Genomic DNA, 24,296 nt, shown 5'->3' with positions numbered 1-24,296 from the left:
AGTTGCAGCATTATTGCTGCAATACTGGAGCCCACCACCTAGCAAACAATTTGTTGGATATATGAACTGGTCAATGAAGTCTTTAAACCTGTACTCCTGTGAATGCTTTCTGATAATTGAAGTCCAAAAAATTATAGATTGAGTCTCACCTTGCTGACTAAGTTTCTGGACTGTGAAAGGAAACCTATCTGTATGGAATAAAAGAAACATATGCATGATAATAGAAGAATATCTGAATATTCCTTCAGTTAAAAATGGAAGAAATTATTCATGTATGATATCTCCAAGAAAGTTTCCATAGTAAAAATTTACTGAATGTCCTTCTGTGGAAAGCATGGACATAAAGCCTAAAATAGGCTCATCTACCCATTCATCTAAGAAATATCCAACTAGGCAAGGCAAGACAGAGATAATCTGTCTAGTTCTTTGGGGGAAAATAGAAGAGGGATAAGGGGGGTTTTTCTTGGGAATTTGAGAATCTTCTGGAAAGAAGACTTCAAAAATCTTGGCTTTTTAGGGAAAAGTGAGTTTTTGGTAAATGTCTTTGAGAGCATCTATTGAGAAGGGAGTTAGGGATTCAGTGTGTGGGATATGCAACATATAGTTTATACTCTCAGGGGTAATGGTGAAAAGGTTTTCACCATTAAGCGATATGATGGCTCTTTTTCTTGAGATGTAAGAGGCTTGGCACTTCAGGAAAAATCTATGGAAATAATAGGATTGGGGAAATATGAACAGGGTTAATTTGCACTGCCAAAGCCTAATCTCATGAGACTCGTCTAGATAGATGTCCCAAAACCAATAATGTAATTCAAAGATGTTGAATTCACACTTTGTTTTGGTAATTTTATATTCTTGGTCGGCTAGCGGAATGTGGTCTAAATCCACAAAGAGAGAAAGCATCAAGTTTACCACAGTGGCATTAGTTTTGATTTTTGGGGCCATTTTGATAACAGGTTGAAATTACAAAGGATCATAGTGCTAGTTGCGTGGGAAAACAACTTGCAGGTTATTACTCTGTCAGCAATGGATTGTGGATGAGGGAAAAAGAAGATCGAATTAATATAAGATAATGTGAGAATGAAGAAAGAAAGCAATCGAAGGTGAGTACATGGATTCTTAAATTTGCAATTGAGATAGATCATTGGATGAAACAGTCATTTGGGGGATAATTTACTCTGCAACGGGAGGAAGTGGCAATGGAAGGGTATAATGGTTAGTTGACGTGGCACTAAGTGATAGGCGAAAAATGGCACGGAACCATTGGTGGGAAAGGGAATAAGGGTTGAGCGGTTTTTGGAGGGGGGTATGAGTGGTAAGTGGTAAGTGAGGGGGGAGGGGGTTCGAAATGGTGTGAAAGGGAAACGTAGTGGCAGGGCCCGGAGGGGAAACCACTTTTTCGGACACCTCCCCCTGGTTGATAAAGGAAGACATGGTGAGGGGTGCCAAAAAGGCTTGGGAGTTGTCCAATCAAACAAGTGATGTGATCGGGAGTGGGGAGATGTGCGCCCTTTATGACTTACTGAAAAACATCTCATTGTGCATATAATTTTACAATAAGGTTCAAAACTTGGAAAAGTAATACCACATATGGCACTTTTATGATAAATTCAGTTCCCCCCAGCTCTTTAGGGAAAAGTGAGTTTTTGGTAAATCTCTTTGAGAGCATCTATTGAGAAGGGAGTTAGGGATTCAGTGTGTGGGATATGCAACATATAGTTTATACTCTCAGGGGTAATGGTGAAAATGTTTTCACCATTACACGATATGATGGCTCTTTTTCTTGAGATGTAAGAGGCTTTGCACTTCACCAAAAATCTATGGAAATTATAGGATTGGGCAAATATGAACAGGGTTAATTTGCACTGCGAAAGCCTAATCTCATTAGACTCATCTAGGTAGGTGTCCCAAAACCAATAACATAATTCAAAGAGGTCGAATTCACACTGTGTTTCGGTAATTTTATATTCTCGGTCGGCTAAGGGAATGTGGTCTAAATCCATAGAGGGAGAAAGCATCAGGTTTTGCCACAGTGGCATCAGTTTTGATTTTTGGGGCCATTGTGACAACAGGCTGAAATTACACCGGATGACAGTGCTAGTTGCGTGGGAAAACAACTTGTAAGTTATTACTCTACCAACAATGGATTGTGGATGAGGGAAAAAGAAGATCGAATTAATATGGGTAAGAGAATGTGAGAATGCAGAAAGAAAGCAATTGAAGGTGAGTACATGGATTCTTAAATTTGCAATGGAGAGAGATCATTGGTTGAAACAGTCGTTTGTGGGAGCATTTACTCTGCAATGGGAAACCACAAAGGAGGAAGTGGCAATGGAAGGGTGTAATGGTTAATTGACGTGGCACTAAGTGATAGGCGAAAAATGGTGCGGAACCATTGGTGGGAAAGTGAGTAAGGGTTGAGCGGTTTTTGGAGGGGGGTATGAGCGGTAAGTGGTAAGTGAGGTGGGGGGGGTTGCGAAATGGTGTGAAAGGGACACGTAGTGGTAGGGCCTAGAGGGGAAACCACTTTTTCGGACACCCACCCCGTCGATAAAGGGAGACATGGTGGGGGGTGCCGAAAAGGCTTGGGAGTTGTCCAATCAAACAAGTGATGTGATCGGGAGTGGGGAGATGTGCACCTTTTAGGCCTTACTAAAAATATATCTCATCGTGAATATAATTTTACAATAAGGTTCAAACATTGGAAAAGTAATACCGCATATGGCTCTTTTATGATAAATTCAATTCCCCCCCAAGCTAACCTAACTAAAACCAACTAGGGTGCATTTAGGAGTTCAAACACTTATTTATTTTGCAATTTAAAGGACTAAAAACACCTATCCAAACAATAAAAACTAATATGACGATTGCATTAATCTAGATTACACTCTTGGATTAATTTCATCATCTAACTTACGTAACCTAATCTTAGCCAAGATTACAATGTTTGGCTAAATTTTTCATTCTAATCTAATTGACATAAATTGAAATTTGCTTGAACATGATTAAGCAGTATGTTTCAAACAAGAAAAAAGCTTGTGTCATGTTGAACAAGCTACACACAATTTCATGAATTTATTCTTCAAAAATTATTGTACTATCAGTGGCACTTCAACTAGCATCACTTTCACATTTTTTCCTTTTCTATGGGGTTCTTTTATCGTTTATTTTTCTTTTTCTAATCCATTTTATATATATGCACTCTTTTAATTTTTTATTTTTATTTATATATCCTTTTTTGGAAACGATTTTCAATATACAATATTAGTTACAATTGGAGATACTGAAAGAAAACACTCAATCATCATTTTATCCTATGAATCATAGGACCGTAATAGAGTGTTTAATAAGTAACCATAAGATGTACAAAGGATTTCAAATTCAAAGAGAAAGTTTTATTGATCCTCACCTCATACCATGGAATTTGGGAAAGAAAGATGGAGGGATGTTCTTCATATGAACACTAATATCAATATCTTGAATGTGAAATCCAAGAGGATATTCCTCATTGACATGATTTCTGGCCATTTAATCTACCTTTGCTTCGACATCTTCTTCTTCTACCTACAAAAGTGGATGGTGTTGTGGCTTTTACTACACCACATGATCAAATGAGGGGGGGCGTTGGTGTTGGAGAAGTATTTTTTCTTTTTTCTATTAAAAATTGAAAGAGAGTGCTAATACAATGAAATTTTCTATTCTTGAAATGACATATTCCTAATGCATTGCAATTTTTTCTGTCTTTGAAATGAAATATTCCTAATGATTTTTTTTTCTTGTAGAAAGTAAAAGAAATGAACTAACTACAGAAGAAAACAATGCATACTTTGACACCTCCCCGACAATGACACCAAAAAGTGATGAGCCCAAATATTTCAACAAGAATGTTGCAACTCCAAAGGATACCAACTTAAATTATCCACCTAGGGTTTGTACAAACTTAAGAGATGTTGGCACTATATGTGTAGTATGCAATGTGTCCTTCTTTGGTTGATCTGATGCAATGAAGTGAATATCATGGGATCAAGCCTAAACTAATTGTAGAGAAGCTTGGTTTTTAGATTTTGTAAATAAAATTTTAATTAGATTTTATTTTAAATTTAAATGATGAAATATTTTGATTATATAAAGAATCATGTTATTAAATTAAACTAGGCTTTGGAAGGTCACTGAGATAATCTTTTAATAATATAAATTTATCTTTGTAAATCTTATGCATTCCACAACCATGTATTCAATTATTGAGGAGTCATATCTGAGTAATATCTAGATTGTGTCTATATCTCTAAGAAGTCAATGGGCCCTTTCAATTTCACAACATAGACTTTCCTCTAACTCACCTACTTACAACAGCTCCTCAGGAAGTTGAGGTTGAATGAACAAGACAATAGGCCAGCTCAAGATTACCTAAGTGGAGTTCATTAGTGGGTGGTTCTTTTCTCATTTATTATCATTTCTAACAAGTATTCAGAAAGTATTTTCCATAGCTTATGATGACAAGGTCTTGTATTCTTTAAATGGCAATGGATTAGCCCCTATACTATCCGTTATTGGCAGATTTCCTCTCTCGAGTGCCAAGAACAGACGATGCAATGGTAGTAGAAGACCAGTTTCCATATGAATACCTGTTTGCTGTGGTCATAAAAACACCATGGTAAGCAAATGTGGCAAATTACTTAGCAGTGCGAAAACTACCCAAACATCTGACACCCAGAGAAAGGAAATTAATAGTGCAGCGCAACATTTGGTTCTCCTAGATGGAGGATACCTTTTTCACACAGGAGCCGACATGCACATCTACAGGTCTATCAGGGACGATGAAATTTATGATATTTTAAAAGCCTGCCACGATGGACCTTGCGGTGGACATTTTGTAGACCGCAGAACTAGACATAAAATTTTGCAAATGGGCTACTACAAGCCCATGATTTTTGAGGATGCTAAGAAATTTGTCTAGGCATGCGATAGTTTCCAAAGAATGGGTTGCCCTCGCCAATATGATGAGATTCCCCTGCATCCACATCTAGTGATAGAACCCTTTGAGCGATGGGCGTTAGATTTCGTTGAGCCGATCAACCCACCATCCAATTAGAAATCATATATATTGGTTGCAACAGAATATGTGACTAAATGGGTGGAGGCAGTAGCATTACCAAGAGCAATAGAGGAAACCGTGATTAATTTTCTTTTCGAAATTTTTGTACGATATGGCTTACCCAGAGAAGTAATTACTGATGGGGGGCCATAATTTGTAGGCCACAAGATCACTGCTACACTAAAGAATCATCACATTATCCACAAAATTACCTCTCCGTATCACCCGTGGGCAAACGGGCAGGTGGAGAGTACCAACAAATTAATTGAATCTATTCTAATGAATATAGTCTCATCGCATAGACAATACTGGGTGACTCGACTGCCAGAGGCCTTGTGGGCATATCGCATGACTTGGAGGAACACAACTGGATACTCTCCATATTAGCTGGTATTTAGTAAGGAACCCACTTTCCCCATAGAATTTGAGATACAAACACTAAGGATAGCCCAGGAAGTGGGACTGGATTTAACAAAATCCAAGATTAATAGACTACAACAAATAAATGAATTAGATGAAATTCGGCCATTGGCTCTACAGCATACTGCACTCATTCAACAACAAAGAGCCAAGTGGCACAATTCCCTCACTAAGAAAAAGACATTTCATGAGGGTGACTGGGCACTTCTTTACGATTCCAGGTTTCAAGACTTCCCTGGTAAACTACAAACTAGATGGTTAGGCCCCTATGAAATAAAGGAAGTACATGACAATGGCACTCTTACATTGGCCACCATTGATGGGTCTGGTTTTTCCTTTAAAGAAAATGGGCATTGGGTGCACCTCTACCAAAAACCACTTACAAGAGAATCCTTTTACCAGCAGATACGCGAGGACTCCACCATGCAAATTCTAGCTACAGAAGGCAATCCTTCGATAGATTCATTGTTGTAGAAAGTTATTTCTTTTTGTAAAAACCGTAAATATATTTGCTGATTTGATTTTATGTGTTTTTTGTTTGTTTGCTATTCCCACTTCGGAACAACACTTTTTCATTTTTGTTGTTCCCACTTCAAAACAACACCTTTTTGTTTTTGTTGTTTCCACTTTGGAACAACACTTTTTCATTTTTGTTGTTCCCACTTTGGAACAACACTTTTTTGTTTTTGTTGCGATTGTTGTTCCCACTTTGGAACAACACTTTTTTGTTTTTGTTGTTCCCACTTCGGAACATCATTTTTCATTTTTATTGTTCCCACTTCGGAACAACACTTTTTCATTTTTGTTGTTCCCACTTCAGAACAACACTTTTTGTTTCTGTTGTTCCCACTTTGGAACAACACTTTTTATTTTTGTTGTTCCCACTTCGAAACAACACTTTTTCGTTTTTGCTATTCCCACTTTGAAACAACACTTTTTCGTTTTTGTTGTTCCCACTTTGGAACAACACTTTTTTTGTTTTTGCTATTCCCACTTTGGAACAACACTTTTTTGTTTTTGTTGTTCCCACCTCGGAACAACACTTTTTGTTTTTGTTGTTCCCACTTCGAAACAACGCTTTTTCGTTTCTGTTGTTCCTACTTCAGAACAACACTTTTTCTTTTCTGTTGTTCCCACTTCAGAACAACACTTTTTCTTTTCTGTTGTTCCCACTTCAGAACAACACTTTTTCATTTTTGTTGTTCCCACTTCGGAACAACACTTTTTCATTGTTGTTGTTCCCACTTTGGAACAACACTTTTGCGTTTTTTTGCTGTTCCAAATTTGGAACAACACTTTTTATGTGTTTGCTGTTCCAACTTTGGAACAACACTTTTTGTTATTTGCTATTCAAACAACACCTTTTTCTCTTAGAGTGTTTTGCTATTCCCACTTTTGAACAGCTGTTGTTCCATCTTTGGAACAACATTTTTGCTTCTTGAAGTCATGACAACACCCTTTTCCTTGCATTATTGTGATGTTGAACAATACTTGTAGAATTATTCCTAGCTCATCTCAGCACCATTTTTCTGATTCCCTTTCATGGCATGAAGTACAATGCTTTTATGAGGACAAGAATTATGGATTCTATTGAAGAAGTTGAATACCCTTAACATTATGATCTTTAACAAGACAACTTCTTGATGATAGATTTTTTTTTTTAAAAGGGGGGCACAATTATTTAGATATTACTTTATTGTATTGATTTTTGTTGTATATGATACTAATTGATCATCTTTACCATGCTGGTTCCACCCCTCGTTATAATCCTCTCTGTCTATTATAAGTGAGATTATGGGTATATTTCTTTTTATTGACATGTTCAACTTCTTCCACCATCCCTGCTCTTAAGGAGTGGGAAAACAACTTACAGGTTATTACTCTGTCAGTAATGAATTGTGGATGAGGGAAAAAGAAGATAGAATTAATATGGGTAAGAGAATGTGAGAATGAAGAAAGAAAGAAATTGAAGGTGAGTAAATGGATTTTTAAATTTGCAATGGAGAGAGATCATTGGCTGAAACGGTCATTTGGGGGAGCATTTACTCTGCAATGTGAAACCACAACGTGAGGAAGTGGCAATGGAAGGGTGTAATGGTTAGTTGACATGGCACTAAGTGATAGGCGAAAAATGGCGTGGAACCATTGGTGGGAAAGGGAGTAAGGGTTGAGCAGTTTTTGAAGGGGGGTATGAGCAGTAAGTGGTAAGTGAGGGGGGGGGGTTGCGAAATGGTGTGAAAGGGACACGTAGCAGTGGGGTCCAAAGGGGAACCATTTTTTCAGACACGCCCCCCATCGATAAAGGGAGAGATGGTGGGGGGTGCCGAAAAGGCTTGGGAGTTGTCCAATCAAACAAGTGATGTGATCAAGAGTGGGGAGATGTGCGCCTTTTAGGCCTTACTGAAAAAATATCTCATCGTGCATGTAATTTTACAATAAGGTTCAAACTTTGGAAAAGTAATACCGCATATGGCACTTTTATGATAAATTCAATTCCCCCCCAAGCTAACCTAACTAAAACCAACTAGGGTGCATTTAGGAGTGCAAACCCTTATTTATTTTACAATTTAAAGGACTAAAAACACCTATCCAAACAATAAAAACTAATATAACGATTGCATTAATCTGGATTACACTCTTGGATTAATTTCGTCATCTAACTTACGTAACCTAATCTTAGCCAAGATTACAATGTTTGGCTAAATTATTTATTCTAATCTAATTGACATAAATTGAAATTTGCTTGAACATGATTAAGGAGTATATTTCAAACAAGAAAAAAGGTTCTGCCATGTTGAACAAGCTACACACAATTTCATGAATTTATTCTTCAAAAATTATTGTACTATCAGTGGCACTTCAACTAGAATCACTTTCGCATTTTTTCCTTTTTTGTGGGGTTCTTTTATCATTTATTTTTCGCTTTCTATTCCATTTTATATATACGCCCTCCTTTAATTTTTTATTTTTATTTATATATCCTTTTTTGGAAATGATTTGCAATATACAATATTAGTTACAATTGGAAATACTGAAAGAAAACACTTGATCATCATTTTATCCTATGAATCATAGGACCCTAATAGAGTGTTTAATAAGTAACCAAAAGATGTACAAAGGATTTCAAATTCAAAGAGAAAGGTTTATTGATCCTTTGACCTCATACCATGGAATTTGGGAAGGAAAGATGGAGGGATGTTCTTCATATGAACACTGATATCAATATCTTGAATGTGAAATCCAAGAGGATATTCCTCATTGACGTCATCTCTATCCATTTCTTCTACCTTTCTACCTACATAATTGGATGCTGTTGTGGCTTTTACTACACCACGTGATCAAATGAGGGGGGGAGTTGGTGTTGGAGAAGTATTTTTTATTTTTTCTATTAAAAATTGAAAGTGAGTGCTAATACAATGAAATTTTCTATTCTTGAAATGAAATATTCCTAATGCATCGCAATTTCTTGTGTCTTTGAAATAAAATATTCCTAATGATTTTTTGTTTCTTGTAGAAAGTAAAAGAAATGAACTAACTATGGAAGAAAACGATGCATACTTTGACACCTCCCCTGAAATGACACCAAAAGTGATGAGGACAAATATTTCAACAAGAATGTTGCAACTCCGAAGGCTACCAACTTAAATTATCCACCTATGGTTAGTACAAACATAAGAGGTGTTGGGACTATATGTGTAGCATGCAATGTGTCCTTCTTTGGTTAATTTGATGCAATGAAGTGAATATCATGGGATCAAGCCTAAACTAATTGTAGAGAAGCTTGTTTTTTAGATTTTATAAATAAAATTTAAATTAGATTTTATTTTAAATTTAAATGATGAAATATTGCAATTATATAAAGAATCATGTTATTAAATTAAACTAGGCTTTGGAAGGTGAGTGAGATAATCTTTTAATAATATAAATTTATCTTTGTAAATCTTATGCATTCCATAACCATGTATTCAATTGTTGAGGAGTCATATCTCAGTCATACCTAGATTGTGTCTATATGTCTAAGAATTCAATGGGCCCTTTCAGTTTCACTACATAGACTTTCCTCTAACTGACCTACTTACAACAACTCCTTAGGAAGTTGAGGTTGAATGAACAAGGCAATAGGCCAGCTCAAGATTACCTAAGTCGAGGTCATTAGTGAGTGGCTATTTTCTCATTTATTATCGTTTCTACAAAGTATTCAGAATGGATTTTCCATAGCTTATGACGACAAGGTCTTGTATTCTTTAAATGACAATGGATTAGCCCCTATATTATCCGTTATTGTTTGAGTAAGCACCCGCCCCTATTACTATTTCAATGTGAGCTCCAAATGAAATTAGCTTCCTTGTCCTGCCATTGCTGGCAGTATCTCTCCGCTACCCCTTCTCTTGTGGAAGTAGTCCGTGAGGCAAGAAGGACGAGAATTCAAAATTACAATGATGGTTGTGTACGATAGTAGAGCTGTCAGCATGTTACAAACTAGAAGTAGTATGAATAACAACTTGGATTAAAAAACTTCCATTTTCCTATTTGGGAGTTGTTCATAGTCCTTGTCACAAGTGAGAATGGTTTTTCATTTTAGTAGCTAAGCAAGCCATGAATAAGCCATGAGTGGGACAATGCCCCAAGGCCAGTGGGAAGGGGTCATAGTTCTGTTATGAAATATTATATAAGCTATAAGATTTAGAATTCAAATTCTAATAAAGTAAAAAAAAAATATAAATATAATTGTAACAATTAAGATTAGCATTATGGATATTTACTCTTCAATAAGATTTTAGTCAATAACCTATTCTAGCTACATTATATGCAAACTTGTTTGCATGGTCAAATACTTTGAAAGCAACATAAAGACATTTTATACATTGATTTGGTGTTGATATCCTTTCGAAGAGAACAAATCTTGTCCATCCAATGGGAGAGATGATGCTTCTAAAGAAAATCTTTGATTTGACCACTCCACAATATCGTTTCAGTCACCCACTTCACAATAGCCTTTGAGTCACCATAATAGTTTATTTCTCAAAATTCCTCACAAAGCCAATCTCTTTGCCCTGGTGTTTGTGCCACAACCAGTAAACCTCTAGGTTTGACGAAATCTACAAGCCTCTGTAACAATCATCATATGCCACATTTCTCAGAAGATGATGCTCCATCAAAAAAGAATATTGGAAACCTATAGCAAACATCCTTCATAAAACATCTTCCATTAGAGACCTTTTTAGTGACAGGTCATTTCTCCATAAAGAAAGTTCCAATCTTTATCTCCTTCTAATAAAAAAATCTATAATATAGAGAGGGAATGTTCTGTAATCCTTGTACCTTGCAAGGCATTGAGAGAGACATACATGCATTGGAAACTGATTCGAGGAAGCATTGAGATGAAGAACGTGGAGAACACATTAACATATGGGCATGGAAGAAAAAGATAGTTGAGATCTTTTGATGAAGCACACATCTACCAAGGCCTATAAAGCCCTTTTCAGTCAGATTTTTCCATGTAAAGATTTTGTGAGGATCACTAACATTTAAGAAACAACATTTAAGCTTCAGTGATATATCTTACTTCCAAGTATCTTGAAACCAATTTAAATTTGGATCAACTATCAATCCTTCTGATAATTATCCTAAGGTAATCCTACAATTATCTTACAATAAAATAAATTTATTGTAACTATCCTAAAATAATTTTATGATCAAATAAATTTATTTCAAGTAAATTATATGGTCTTAACAACAATATATTAAATACATAATTAAATTTAAAAATATATTAAATACACAATTAATTTTTTTAAATAATACCATTAAATTTAAAAAGTATATTACCTTTTTTCCTTAATATTTCATATTCACCATTCCTTCAGCTAACTAAGTTGAGTAACTAAAATAGCATATAGGTCAAAAACTTAATTTGCTGTATAAAGATATAATATTGTTTAATAATCAAATATATAATTTTATGGGCAATGATATATATATATATATATATATATATATATATATATTCTACTGTGTACAAAGGTATGCAGTCCAGCTTATCGACACTAAACGACGTTGAAATGAACATTTGTGGTTGCCGAGCGTTACCACGGCCCCTGCCAAATCCAAAGTCACCATCTTTCATATTTTAAGCCACCCGTCTTTTTGCTCCTATTAAATCCAGCTGCGAATGAGTCACGAAGTCCGACAAAAAAGAGAGTATGTGCTCCAATAATTAACGAAGCGGCCAGCCAGGATTTTACCCAAGTACCAGCCAGACATAACAATCTTCCCAATTAGACAATGTACCACTGTGCAAAGGAAACAAATATTCTCTAGACTACACAAACTATACTCAAATAAACGAACGGAACTCTGACTAATAAACGAACGCTACCAAGTTTTTGTTGGGGAAATAGTTGTGTTCAGTGTAGGTGGTTTGCTACAACAAACAAAGATTATAATTCTTACCATATTTCTTACTTTCATTGCACCATGAAATCAAATTTTTATGTTAGAGAGGGGTCAAACAATTAACTCTTCCTCACTATTTCTGAAATCTGCAATAAATATAAATTTAACAGTTGAGGAGTCTTATTTGAGTTGTGTGTATATCTGCGAGAAGTCAATGGGCCCTTTCATTTTCACTAAGTAGTGTTTCATCTACTGCTACACCATCTCTTGAAATGACTTACGTGCAACTTGTTGAAATTGAATGAACACTGAAATAGGAAGCCAAAAATTACCTGAATTTAAATTATAAAATTATCTCTTTTAGGTCTATTATAAATTCTGGAAATATTTTGTAAATTTTGGAAATCCAATACTAAAATGATAAATTATATTAAGAAAAATCTCCGAATCAGAAAAGTAAAGACTTTCCCTAATTTCTGATGACAACGACTTGTGTTCTTTAAATGGCAAATGATTATCCGTCATTGATCGAGTAAGTGGCCGGCCCTATTATTATTTGAATGTGACCTGAAAATGAAATCAACTTTCAAGTTTCTGTTGTGGAAGTAGTCCGTGAGGATTACAGCGATGTTTCTGTATCACACTGTCGGCATGTTACAGACTGGAGCTACTATGATTAAGAAGCTTCCAGTCTCCTATTTTGGAACTGTTCCTAGTCATTGCGGCGGGATGAGAATGGGTTTTCTTTCTGCTAGGTCAGGCAGCCATGAGTGGGACGGTGAAGGTTTCCAATGGCGAAAGGCCAGTTGGAAGGGCGTCACAGTCAATGACGTAAGCTATTTTATACGAGATTTTTAATATAAATAAAGATAAATATAATCGTAACAATTGTGTAGAGCCGCCATTCCCCGTCAGCCTTGAATGAGATTTAATCATTGTCCTGTTCCAACTAAATTTTATGTAAACATTCGGAAGTCGTTATATCGTAGTCAAATACCCTTTTGCGAAGCAATTTAATGACATTTTATACATTGATTTGGTTTTCATAAATAAAGAATTTTAATATAAAAGTTTGCTATTTAATTTTTAATTTTAAAATGAAATTATTATTATTTTTTATTTTAATTTTAAAGTTAAGTTATTATTAATTTTTATATTAAGTTATTGTTATTATTATTATTTTATTTTATTTAATTATGAGAAATTTTATTTCATTTAAAAAAATATTAAACAAATTCATAACAAATTATTATTATTTATTGTCCACAATTAAATTATTTAATAAATATTTCTCTCTATATATATAAAACTTATATTTAGAATTTCTTTTTAATGAATTCTTTATATTACTTTATATTATTCTATTCTATTCTATTTGATGTTATTTCAAATTTATTTAAGAAGTAATAAAGACATTTATATTATTCTATTCTATTCTATTTGATGTTATTTCAAATTTATTTAAGAAGTAATAAAGACATGAACCACCTAACAATATCATTCACTAACACTTTAGTAAGTTTGGGAAGAGATGTTTTCCAATAACATTACATTAAAAGGAAAAAATAATAGTTTTATTAAAAAATAAAAAAATCAATGTTAAGTTTGTTAAACACACATGGGAGCAAGAACAATATGAATGATAAATCATGAGAGTATAATTTTTATTAACAATTGATATAAATTTATAGTACATTGTTGTGACCATTGGGTTTCACATCCCAAAGTCTCTTGGACTACTTAGGCTATTCAGCTTCCACACTAACGCATTTAGGATTAGGTGTCCAACATTCCCCCCCTTAATCCGAAGGGTTATGTATGAGTCCAAGAAGAGAGCTGAAATACAAAATGTGCAAAAATGCATGGCAGCACTAGGCTGAATGTGCTCTCTGAAATGTTGGTATAAAAGGCAGTGGTTTAAGGATGACCACCAACACTGCAGTTCCCGGAACTCTTTCAAAACTGGCAAGAAGCTGAAGTCTTCTGCTAGACGAAGTGCTCCTATTGATTTGAAGAGGGAAACCTTCAACCAATAAAGGGAGGTCTCACCCCACATAAAAGGGAGAACTTCAACTTAGAAAGGGAAGTCTCAACCTGTGATGGTTTAAAGATGACCAACAACTCTGGAATGCTTAATGCAATTCCTGGAACTCTTCCAAAACTGGCAAAAAGTTGGAGTCTTCTCCTAGAGGAAGTGTTCTCAATTTTGTTCCTGGAATTCTTCCAAAACTGGCAAGAAGCTGAAGTCTTCTGCTAGAGGAAGTGTCCCAGATTGCCAACTGAAGGCATGTTCATGGGCATATTTGTCTCTGGCTACAACTCTGAAACTGGTGTGGCAGGTTGTGGCTCAGGTTTGCTTGATGTGACTTTGAAGCTTATAGATGACCATCATTTCCCCTCTGTCAGATACAAGGTGAGAAGATGGAGAAAACTCAACTGCAAGACTATTCAATATTCTGGAACAAGTTCTGACATGTGATTGGAATATCTTCTTGGCTGTTGATGCCCATTTCCAAGAAGCGATCCATCCAAGATGAATCTTTGTTCTTGCAGGACGTTTGTTTCTGAAGCATCTGTTTGAAGAATGACTAGTTTTATGTCAGTTCTTACATGGATGAAGATCAAAACAGTGATCTTTCAGATGGCCAACTCGGTCACAATGTTGGCATTTCACAATCTGTTGTTGTTGTTGTTGTGGAAGAGGGGCAGAATCTAGAACAACTGAAGCTGAGCTGTCATGAGGAGCAGGTGAACTGTCATGAATAAATCTAGCACTCTGAAACTGAATGGGCTTGGCGTAGTCTGGAATATGAAAGGACAAGTCCTTGTCATATCCAAGACCAGTTCTGTGCTTGTTGTGGACAAGCTGTTCCCAAGGTCTGATGATGGGCTTGGGAAGTGCAGACTGAGTTTCTGCATCTGCATGGACAATTGCTGCTTTATTTGAATGAACTGTAACATTATTGACTTGCTACTGATGGGTGGTTGTCTCAATGTTCTGAACAAAAACAGGTTCAGAATGATGTCTATTTTGATGTAGCTCTTCTTGTTGTAGCTGTGATTCAAGCTGCAAAAAATCGATCTTTTCCTGTGCATTTTGTAGACATGTCTGAATTTCTGAGAGAGATACTTTGCTGATTTGTAATGTGTCATCAACAGTGGATTGTATAAGAGTTTTCATGAACTCTAATACTTCACTGATTCTGGCCATTTAGGCCTTAAAAACTTATCAGAACTACTACTTTATGCATAAAAGTAATACCCACTCACAGTACACAGCAATATCCTTATAAATGTGCAGCAAATGATGAGTGTGGAACAAGAAGCAACAGGTAGAATTCGAAGATGCTAAAACCAGATCAACTTGAATTGCTTTACAGTAGGTCAAGAAAGTCTTGAACCATACCAGAAAGTGACTTAAGTATTCATTCAACACTATAATTCTTTCTTTCTCAAAATTTGCAAGGAGTCAACAAACTAGATAATGCAAATTGGTTCTTATTGAAAACTTTTATATCTCAACACCTGATATAGTCATATAATCTCAGTAATAGCATCTACAATAGATGAAGTTCTGGCACCCAATTTTGTTAGCTCATCAAAACTGTCTCTTGAATATAAATCTTATAGAGTATCAAAAATTGCAGCAATGTCTGTCAAGCAGTTCCTTCTAAAGCTGAAGTAGGTCTTCCACCTCGAGCTATTACAAGTACAGTTAAAAAAACCACTAGTAGCAAAGAGAATTGTTGAAAATAAAACTAGTGAGCTTGATGTCAAAAAAAAGCTTACCACTAAGTCAAAAGGAGGATCTTTATGATCAACAAACCAAAAGAACTTGCATCTACTACAGCAGTAAGGATGCCTCTTGCCCTTGACACCTTGAGATTTTAGAGCACAATTAACTCTGAAAACACAACTCAATCCTCAGGTAATGTAACAAATAATGCATCCCTTATTGTCTGATCATACACCCCGTGATATGTAATTCAAACTTCAGATATAGCTTCTTCAATCATAAAAGGTTGTCTTTGACTTGGATGTACGCAATCAATTTCCAAGCATGCCACTGACACGGTGATGCACACATCACTTCATTCGTTCCAACGTTTTAGTGTTCATCGTCTGGCTGCCTATTGGCAAAACAGAAAACAGTAAAACTGCTCCCGTAGACAGTACCCTACAAGCTTTGTCTCAAATATTCTCTTCTTAGAGATATTACCACAACATCTCCTAAAGTTTCTCCTTTCGCACAATATTTAATATAGCATTTGGAGATTTCCCAGAAATAAAGACAAGATAAACAAAAATTTATAGCTCAAACAAATAATCAAAAACACAGTGAATATGTTTACAGCATCTGTGCCTTCATCCAGCTATCCAGAAAATAACTGGTAAAGCGATCTACGCGAAGAGTGAATCGCAATAATTTATAAAAGCTGACCAATAGCGACGCAAATGTTTTAAATCACCAGCAATCGAAAGAATCTTACAACAATCTAAAAGCGCTCCGTGAACCACCGAGGTTGTTCATTCACAATCAACCCAAGGCTTAAGCTTCGGTTAAATTTACAACCCTCCAAAGAACTTTCATGCAGGGAGAGAAAAGAATTAACTGTTTTGTCCCAAGAAAGATAGCTTTTTCAGATATGCCGCTTCAAAGTATGTTTTCCAGGTTTACCGCTTCAAAGCAGTTTTTTTTTCAGATTTGCCGCTTCAAAGCAAAGATTTTTCAGATTTAATGCTTTAAAGCCCTCGAGCAGCAGAAAGCAGAGCAAGGCATCGATCTCCAACAGATTTTTAACAAGAGGACTTCATTTATTTAGATCCACCACTTTTCGAAAGAATATTATGCTTCCCCACTTCAACTGAAATATTTTCAGACCTTGTTATATGAAGTCAGCTGACGGCAAAGAAACCTGAGCAAGACACTGTTCTCAAACCGACTTTCTACAAAATCAATTTATTTATCCGAATGCACCACTACCGACCGACGTGGAAACATCCAAATCGCCAAGAGCTATCGCTCTTTGAAACCAAACAGTAAAGGAATCGAACCCCTGGCTAGAAATCAACCCAGCATAAGGAACATGAAACCCTTGATTTTTTTCTGAGGTGTCTTTACCGCACCTTTCATTCAAAAGCTCTAAAAATTATAGTCAATAAAACCACTGTGAGCATCAATCTTGTGACGTACCTTTGACAGCCGGAGAGGATTTCAGCGAAAACAGCTATCCGGCTTGGTGATCATCATAATCAGGGTCCGAACTTATTTGAAACATCAGCGAACGTATTTGTTTGAAATAGCATTCAACGCAGTTCAATGGGACAACGTTAATACCATCATTCAACAGCGTTAAAACATCGTTAGTACCATTCAAATGGAAACCATTTTACGCATCTATCTCCCACGCATATACTGATTTGGAATGAACTCCTTTTGTCGGCACAATGTTAATATTCAACAGGCCATTCAACGTTCATTCAACAATGTTAATAACACAACAATTCAAACACATAGGCATATACCACTCAGGTTCAATGCATACTATTCAGGTTCAACGCATACCATTCAAACGTGAAAGCAATACAGGTATCTCATTCAATATCGAACCATAACGCATTCAAACCTCGAACATAACGCATTCAACAGGAGTTGGACCTTCATCGATGGTGGCGAATCTCTGCAGTGGCACCGTCAGACCTTAGCGCTAAAACAGGAAATGACAATGCTGTAAAAATTGACAGTATGGACAGATGTGCAGCGCTGGCAGAGGTAGTTTATTTCAGGTCTGAGGGGAATAAGGCAGAGTCAGAGGTCAGGTAACGAGAACTGACATATATATAGAGACCACAAAACAAGTGGCTCAAATTGGAGCAGGACCAGCAATCGCCCGCTCTGATACCATGTTAAACACACATGGGAGCAAGAACAATATGAAAGATAAATCATGAGAGTACAATTTTTATTAACAATTGATATACATTTATAGTACATTGTTGCGACTGTTGGGTTTCGCATCCCAAGGTCTCTTGGACTACTTAGTCTATTCAGCTTCCACACTAACCCATTTAGGATTAGTTGTCCAACAAAGTTTAAGTAAAATATCTTAATGTTTATTATAAATAATATAATTACATCAACTTAAAGTATCAATTTAAAGGAAGATGTGTAAATTTTTCACTATTCAATATGGGATTGCATTACATCCAAAATAAAGTTTAATGTTACAACCCACTATGAAAAATATGTGAAATTCATTCCATGCTCAACATAGGGTTGACATTAATTTTTCATAAAATATATATTAATAACCAAAAAAAGATCCAACATCAACTTAATCTATAGAGATAAAGAAAGAAATTAAATGTGAAAAAATGTTATGTTTTTACTTTTGCAATAATATTTCAATTTCAATATTAAATAACATAATTTTATATCAATTTTATATATACATAGATAATGAAATTTCCATATTAAGTAACACAACATTATATTAACTTTATATATAAATAGATAAATAAACTCAATGTAATTTTTTAATTTATATCTTTACTTTTCTAGTGTGAGTTACTTGTGTAATTCATCCATTATTCAATGTGTATTTTGAATAAAGTATTTGAACATACCTATTAGCTAATATTTCACATTAGCTTTACATATACATATATAGAAAGAAAGGTGTAACACCCCTGGATATGAGAGGAAAAACCAAAGTTACTGTTGTTAATATTTTACTTTTGTTTTTATAATTTTGAAAAGAAATGAGTAAAGAATAGTTATAATAATTAGAAATTAATTTCTTCTATGAAATTCAGGAAATTATTAGAGTCAGAACAGAATGATGATTTTATGATAAGCTAAAGAAGTTTGGGAAATAGTTGGAGGCAATTATTATTAAGTTTCCTTCTTCTATGAGTGTCGCAGATAAAAGGGCTGATGAGGGACTAAAAGGGGGTAGCCTACCAGAAGGGGAACCACCTAAAGAAGAAGAAGGATACATGAGAACTGTAGAATTATTTCCAAAGCGTGCTAGTGGAAATTTTTCCAATCAGATTGAGTTCTGAAATTCTAGACTAGACTAGAGTCTTGAGGTTTGGAAGGGTAAGGACTGGTTAAATCCAATTGTGCCAAACGAATGCTCAATGGGGAATCTAGACGTAATATCCAGTTCCATTGGAAGGGTGGAATGGTATCATTCTGGGCACATTGACTCAATCAGTTTCAAGAATTGCAGATAAGTAGAACTTATACAGTTTTAAAGTTTTTATTTCTAAAAGTTCTGTTAAGTTGAAAATCATGTTGCTCGAATTTCAAGAATGAAGTGTTGTTGGAAATGAACGTGGGAGTATTATGAATAAAATTACAAGAAAGACTACTTGTTGTTGTCCAAGTAAATTTATACCCGTTTTGATATAATTATTCATCTTAAACTATTAGTTTGATGAATAGTTGTGATGAGTATTACCAGGGTATTGGTCAGTATTTATGTATGCATGTTTGATATAATATTTCATCTAATGTGCCAGTATGATAAATAGGCACGATGGATTATCCTAGGAATATCGACAAGAGTATATTTATACATATGAAAATGAAACAAATAAAAAAGGGTCTTATAAGTTTGAAAGGCTGGATGGAGCGAAACCCTCCATGACCATCAAGAACATTGTGAAGAAAACTGTGTATCAACCTGTGTGAAAAACCATACAACCCAAGTAGCCTCTGTGGGTGGTTATAAGTTGGAGACAAGATGTTCAATAATGGAACGATTTTCCAACGGACACAAGGAGTAGAGTGGACTATCGTTATTAATGTTAATGGGTCCCTGAAAAGGAATAAGAACCCCATGTGGCATGCCTACTTTTAGAGCCGTTCCAGCACTGAATTGTTACCAGCAGCCATAGGAACAACTCTTCATGAGGACATTTACATGAGTTTGTAGCTTGAACTGTAATAATAATGCTATTGAAAAAGCTAAATAGAATATAAACATTGTACTGAAAACTACTAAATTCAATCCACGATAGCAAAACTCGGAAGTACAATAAGCAATGGGAAACTTGTATCTATTCACTCGGAGAAAACAAAAATAATTCCTGCATAATTGTATTATCATGAAAATAGTAACAAAACAAAACCATAGATTTTGGGTATCAAGGAAAGCCATTTGCGAAGTAACAACTACATTAAATAATTTAACTATAAAAAACAATGCCCTTGTACAAGATGGATTGTTGTTTTTCAAAAAAAGAAAGATTAAAACCCAGAAGGAGGTCCATAAAACAAAAATCATGAAAAGCAAAATACAAAACCATTTAATTTGACAAGCTCTCATACATCCTTTGCTAGGTATTAAAACCCTCCATAACTAAGTACCCACAGTATTAAGTGCCTCTTGAAGTTCTTAGGAGTCCGATAAACTACATTTTTATTTACAAATCAACAAAACTGGACTATGCCCTAATAGTAGCAGAAACTGCCACATAGACAGAGGGTCTCTGGAAAGGAAATGGAGTGAACTCACATTCTGTTCTATGAACCCACCTCAGTACCTAGAATTCTAGAACAATCTTGCTCACGAATAGGAAAGAAGACAATGAAGTACCAAGGTACTTAACACAAAGTATAGATTGGGGAAGGAAGGATTGTTCTTACCCATTAAACGCTAAGGTTTCAGTTGTGGCCGACATTCTGCTTCATTGAACCAAACAAAATAAGAGATTTGGAACCCTGGTGAAGCCTGAACCTTCAATTGACAAGTATTACCTGCAAATTAGAGAAAAAATGCATTAGTTAATGCTGGAGGAGGACCGAAGGAAAAAAACCACCATCTTAATACACTAAATGCAAAATAGGGAAACACACCTTTGAAGAAAGAGAAAGTAATTGAGTTGGATAAAACCTCAACGCCGCACCAGAATCCTTATGGCCAGACAAGGCTGTAGTAGGGTCTGTAGAGCCAAGGTTTAAATCTAGAATTAATGGACAAGCATGGTAAGGATTCAACGAACACACTATGGTTGCCCGTAAACTGAATGGAACGAAAATGGTTAATCAAATCCCAACCCTATGTAGTAAGACAATCACACTAACCTATAGCTGAACTATTTTTCCGGAGGGGTTTACAGAGGCTCCCCATCAGCACAACAATCAAATGACGGAATGAGCTTTGGACTCCAAAGGAAGTTACCCCAAAAGAAACATCTCCTCACTGGAGTCATTGGATTGTTAACCCTAGGATCAGCAGTGTGAGGGTGCACATCTTTCCACCTTATTGGTATGCATTTGGAAGAGTCCCATAGGTTTGAGGTACAGTTTATTTAATCCATGAAACAAGCACAGTTAAAACCAAAGCTCCAAGGGGATCACACGCACTTAACCGAGATGTGGAAATCCATCAATAATTACAGCCAAGCTGGGATGAAATAAGGTTGTGGAGTATTATGCTCATTAAAGTGGAACAATGAACCTCGGAGGGCCAAAGGGTTAGTGAATTAGGAATAATAAATGACCACATTACTTTGTAATTAATTAATTAATTATTGATTTATCTTTTATGTCATAGGTAGTTGTTACAAGTGGTATCAGAGCCTTCAGGTTTCTACACTAAGGCCTAAATGGATGATCATAGTATAACAAAAGTAATTGTGATGCACAGAGAAAGAACATTGACACATCATGTGATGAGGAGCAGGATCTGCCCCCTCCGGAGGGATGACAGAGAATAACCTAGAGGTGTGGGTACAACTAGGAGAGCCACATCAGAATACAAGCATTGCGCTACTAGAGACAATCCGGCAATTATGCACTGAGATGTTCAATTTATGCGTAGACAACGAAATATTACGATTGGAGTAGGAGAATATTATGAAAAGTTTGTCGGATAGGTAGAATCAAAGAAATCCTAATCCCAGCTGGGATGAGGAAAATAGAACTGAGTCACATAGACAACAAGAGGAACATCCGGAGTCGGAGGGAGGGTGAACTAGCCATGAAGGAGAGTCTGATAACGTATCTGATAAGAAAGGATTTAAGAGAGAGAAAACTGAGCTTCAAGGGGAATTTAAGAAGATCAAACCAACGATATATAACGGAGAGGTTGAGGAAGCAGTAGAGGCATGGTTAATCAACATGAACAAATACTTTCAAATATACGAATACGATGATAATTTGAAGGCAAGATTAGCAATATATCAGTTGCAGGGTAAGGCCACCTTATGGTGGGAAGAAATTAAAACAGTCAGGGAGATTGATGAACAAGAAGTTACATGGGAGCACTTCTAGAAGCATTTCAAGGATAAGTACCTAACTGAGCAATTCTATGATGACAAGGTGAAAGAGTTTCATGACCTGAAACTGGGACAACAATCTATGGACGAGTTCATAGCTAAGTTTACCTCCCTGTTGAGATATGTTCCATATATTCGGGAAGAGAAGGCTAAATTCCAGTGCTTCATCAACAATTTACCAAGCTATATGAAGGAGAAGTTGGAATTTGACAATCCTAAAATGATGGATGACGCAGTTAGAAAGGCTCAAATCTGCTATCAACAGATGAAACAGAAAGGTGAGGGTACCAAAAATTGGACTGGTAAGAAGGGACAAAGAAATTTCCCAACCAGCAAGAGCATGAAGAATGCCAGTACCAGGTACCCAGGTTGGAAAGGACCAGGTGGATCTGTAAATAAAAATCAGCAGAGGTATAGACCCCACAGTGAGGTAAAACAAAGTGAAGCATCCAGTAAGCTGGAAACTAATCAGATTCCTAAACCTCCTTTGCAATGTTGGGGTTGTGGAGAACCCCATTACTACAAAAACTGTCCCCATTGAGGGAGATCAGAACCAGTTACAAATGTTCAAGAAGCTTCTATTGTTTGTGATTTGGCAAGGAACATACCAAGGATTAACGTGACATTAGAGGATCGATAGGCAGAATATCAACCATTGATGGTGGAGCTGGAAGGTAAAATATCCAACCACCCTGTTTCCATTTTGATAGACTAGGGTGCAACCCTAAGTTATGTTAGCCCGAGAATAGTTGATTTATGTCATTTAACAAGTATAAAGTTTAAAAATCCTTGGTTAGTCCAGTTAGCGATAGGAGCTAAGAGAAGAGTCAACGCAAAAATAGATGAATGTGTAATTGAATTGGTTGGACAACGAATTAACGCCAGGTTAAATGTGCTGCCCTTAGGGTCCTATGATGTGTTGATAGGTATGGACTGGTTAGAACAACATTGGACCTTAGTAGACTATAAGGGAAAGACCATTAACTTCCTATCTGATAACGGCAGCAGAGTAGAAATTCAGGGTATTAAAAGAGAAGTTAAATTAAGACCCATTACAGCTCATCAGTTAGGGAAAAGTATGTGAAAAGGCTACCAAATTTATACAGTCCAGGTAGGATACACTAACTCTAAAGGTAAACTGTCTATTTTGGACAACATACCAATTGTTCAAGAATTTAAGGATGTCTTCCCAAAAGACATTCTGGGGCTGCCACATAAAAGGAACCTGGATTTATAATTGAATTAATTTCCGGAGTGACTCCCATTTCGAAGGCTCCTTATAGAATGAGTGTTCCAGAGTTAACAAAGTTAAAAATGCAGCTTCAAGAATTACTGGACAAGGGCTACATTAGACCTAGCGTGTCCCCTTGGGGGGCCCAATTTTATTTGTGAGGAAAAAGGATGGTACTATGTGGTTATGCATAGATTACAGACAACTGAATAAATTAACCATTAAAAACAAGTATCCCTTACCCCGAATCAACGATCTATTTGACCAAGTGAAGGGTGTGGTGGTACTTTCAAAATTTATTTACGATCTGCCTATCACCAAATTCATATTAAAGATGAGGATATATATAAAACAACGTTTCAGACGTGTTACAATCATTACGAGTTTGTAGTTCTACTCTTCGGACTCACTAACGCTTCGACCACATTTATGAGTATGATGAATGGGATTTTTCACCCCTTTTTAGATAAATTTGTCCTCATTTTCATTGATGATATCTTGGTGTACTCCAGGAGTATAGAAGAACATAAATAACACCTACGAATAGCTTTCCAAACCCTAAGAGAAAACTAGATTTACGCCAAGTTCAACAAATGTGACTTTTTCAAGGACCAGATTCTGTAACTAGGGCATATTATTTCCTCTGCTCGTATAACGGTAGATTCAGAGAAGATCAAGACTATCATGAACTAGCCCTTCTAGATGAATGTGGCAGATATGTGCTCTTTCATGGGTCTTGTTGTATATTATAGATGATTTATAAAAGGATTCTCCAAGGTAGCATATCCAATCACCTCCTTGCAAAAAAATGGAACAAGTTTTAAATGGACGAGGGACTGCCAAGAGAGTTTTGACAAGATGAAG

This window comes from Pinus tabuliformis, chromosome Q (genome assembly GCF_031772625.1).
Source record: "Pinus tabuliformis cultivar Carrire ecotype Pingquan chromosome Q, CPIR1, whole genome shotgun sequence".
Taxonomy (NCBI): Eukaryota; Viridiplantae; Streptophyta; class Pinopsida; order Pinales; family Pinaceae; genus Pinus; species Pinus tabuliformis.
The sequence above is the reverse complement of the archived record's forward strand: the minus strand, read 5'-3'. Positions refer to the sequence as shown.